The following is a 3,137-nucleotide window of genomic DNA, read 5'->3' as shown; positions in this document are numbered from 1 at the left end:
TGCAGGAAGGCCCCCTCCCTCTCACCAGTCAAACGTGGGGCTGGTCCCCTCCTGAACACCGGAGCAGTTCACCGAATCTGGGGACTTTCCCTTCCGCCAGTCGATACCTGGAGTGAACCTGCGGGCCGATCGGGAACCCCCTGCCCGGTCCCCCAGTCAGAATCCTTCTCACCCACCCCCTTTCCCACATTTGTAAGGCAGGATCGATCCCTTTCTCCTGTGCTCAGCGCCGAGCGGTCCAGGCTAGCTCTTTCTTCCCCGAGCCTCTTCGGTGCAGCTTTCCCCGAGGTTTCCCGGATCTGGGTGCCTCTTAGCTTGGCCCGCTTTCCTCCATCCTTTCATTTCATCTTTACGCCCTGCCTCCAGTGTAGAGCGCCAAGTGTGTCTCAATACCCAAAAGAGCTGTCTCCAGCACCGTGAGAGACGCGGGGGTATAGCTCAGTGGTAGAGCATTTGACTGCAGATCAAGAGGTCCCCGGTTCAAATCCGGGTGCCCCCTCGGTGGCTTTTCCCCTACGTGTAGGAAAACTTGCTTATTTTTATTCCTATATTATACTTTGGGCCCTGGATGAAAAGAAAACAAAAACTGAAAAGAAAAAAATCTCTTCCTCTGTTGCAACTGCAGCGGAAAGCTTTCAGTTTTACTTTGTGCGGAGCGCTAAGGAGGAGGATGGTACGCGCACAATTCAGTACAAAAGCTGCGCGTTCCCAATACTGGCGCCGGATTTTAGCAGCCGCTGCTACCGGCCTCAGCCTCCGCGGCTTCGGCGCGGGGTTTCAGCGACGGGATGACTCCTCCAGGTTGGCGGCGGGGGGCGTGGATCAAACGAGGGAAATCGGCAGATGCAGCCGTTCTCCAACTTCAGCCTTCCGTGCCATGGTTGTGTGTGTGCAGACCCTTCCATTTCTCATGACGTAGGCAGAGGGGAAGCACTTCGAGAACTTTAAAATGGCCAGTGCACCTACCTCGACTCGGTCCCCCCCCTCGTTTTAATTACAAAAATAAAGTGACATTCCGATGCAAACTGATAACGAATGCAGTGGTTCTCAGATTTGAGGGTGCATCAGAATTATCTGGAAGGTTTGGTAAAACATCCCCAGTTTCTAAATCTGTAGGCCTGTTCTAGGGCCTGGAGAATTTTGATTTCCAACAAGTGCCCAGGTAATACACACTTTGGGAACCACTGGACAAATAATGCAAGGCCGTGGAGTTTCGTGACCTCAAGGTGGGGAGAGGGAGCTGAGGGATGACAAGGCTGACTATCACTAGGAAAAAGCTGAGTGAAACAGGGCGTCCCCTTTACTAGGTTTTGCCCAAAAAAAGAAAAAATAAAGGAGAAAAGGAGAGGCATGCTGCCTGGGTCAGGGGGCAGTGGCGATATTTTAAACCCGGAATCTGGTTGTGTCATCCCTCCCGGCCTCTGGGGAGTGCATTTTTTAATCAGGAGAAAAATACTGTAAGCTCTCTTGCTGGTCTGGACAGAGAGACAGAACCGGATTGGGGTCTGGTACAAAAGCCTAGCTCTATAAATAACCAACTTTTCTTTTCTTTCCTGAGCACCAAACTTGAACTTACCACCTATAGTTGTTCAAGCCAAAGCGCTGCTTTCAAGCTAATATAGAGGAAAGAATAATACACTTTTACTATATCATATCTGTGCTGTCTTGTTAAATTTTGTGAGTATATAAACCTTATGAATTTGGATTTGTTCTCCTAGTCTTCCTGGTCAGATACTAAGAAAAATAATACTGCCACACCTCTGACATTTTTTTTCCGTTTTTATCCAAAAACACAAACCAAAAGATCTCCGACAGCCTAGGAGAGAGGGAACTATGCACTGCCTGAGTACTACAGGTTGACAGTTGAGGTGAGTTCTTGGTACTTAGGAAGACTACAGGGGTTATCTTCATTCAGTCGGTAACTATTTCTAATGTGTAGTAAACGTTTGAAGAGGGGAAATTAGTCTGGACAAAAACATGTAAAGGAAACCAAGGGGGCACCCGGATTTGAACCGGGGACCTCTTGATCTGCAGTCAAATGCTCTACCACTGAGCTATACCCCCTCTGCTGGCTGCTGCTTGCTAAATTCTTTTTACATTAGTCCTCTGGGGGTTTTTTTGTTTTGTTTTGTTTTGTTTTTGTACTACAGCTTGTTCCTTTGTGGACAATTACTCTTTTTGTGAGATGATATTGAATTTACCAATGCAAGGACACAAATTAAAAGACCAACTAAAGACATAGCAACAGTTTGAAATGTGAATTTAGACACCAATTTTCCTTTCCTAGGCTCAATTCTTTATCCACAATCCCACTCATTTCTTTCCCCTAAGAAGCCAGAAAACAACCTCTAATAAAACTGAATAGGGACTCTTTTCCTTGGTCTCCCCCCAAAGAATACAAATACCAGCTACCATGCCATCTCCACTGGCCGCCTTCCTGGCTGCGCACTCCAGTGGTCCCCTCTTTTTACTACACATCCTCTTAGGTGAGGACACACTGTCAAAACAGATACCAAGGTTCTCACCAAGTTAACAATTTACTAGAGACAGACAACTAAACCAGCACAAATGAATAGACAAAGCAATGCCCACTAGTGATGAAGATATGATTAAAATAAAAAGCCAGATGTGTCAGGGGGTAGGTAGCGGAGTACTATTTCAGGGTGACTCTCCATGACTATTCACGGAGAGCCTTTCTGAGCAGGTACTTTGGCAGTTCAGGCCTGAGTGACATGGAAGAGGCCATCTTTGGGGGAAAGGCATTGCAGGTGGAGGAAATGGCTACTGCAAAGATCCCAGGGCCATTGTGGCTGGAGGAAGGTGGGACAGGGACAGACCAAGGCAAGATAGTCAGAGAAATAGCCCAGGCTGTGGAGAGCCACATAGGTTCAGGGAAGGTGTCTGAATAGTATACCAAATGGATGAAAAGCCACTGGACAGTTTCGAGCAGGGGACTTTGCAAACATCACCCAGAATGCTGCAGGGTGGATTGACTGGGAGTCATGAGTAGATCCAGAGAATACATACAATGAAGTATTATATTTCTTTAAAAAGAAAGCTATCTCACACCAGGCACACACGTGTGTATGTGCCCAAAATCCTGAGAGGAGAAATGGAGGAGAAGGGATGATGGCATG

At 47.4% G+C, this 3,137-nt stretch overlaps 2 non-coding genes across 2 annotated transcripts; one reads left to right on the top strand and one right to left on the bottom strand.

Moving 5' to 3' along the window:
- Positions 1–427: 427 nt before the first annotated feature.
- TRNAC-GCA (transfer RNA cysteine (anticodon GCA)) lies at positions 428–499 on the top strand. Its single transcript has one exon. It is a non-coding gene; the product is annotated as a tRNA-Cys (tRNA).
- A 1,493-nt stretch (positions 500–1,992) lies between these two features.
- TRNAC-GCA (transfer RNA cysteine (anticodon GCA)) lies at positions 1,993–2,064 on the bottom strand. Its single transcript has one exon. It is a non-coding gene; the product is annotated as a tRNA-Cys (tRNA).
- Between the last annotated feature and the right edge of the window lie 1,073 nt (positions 2,065–3,137).

This window comes from Tupaia chinensis, unplaced genomic scaffold, assembly GCF_000334495.1.
Source record: "Tupaia chinensis unplaced genomic scaffold, TupChi_1.0 Scaffold000477_1, whole genome shotgun sequence".
Classification (NCBI taxonomy): Eukaryota; Metazoa; Chordata; class Mammalia; order Scandentia; family Tupaiidae; genus Tupaia; species Tupaia belangeri.
The sequence above is the reverse complement of the archived record's forward strand: the minus strand, read 5'-3'. Positions and strand labels throughout refer to the sequence as shown.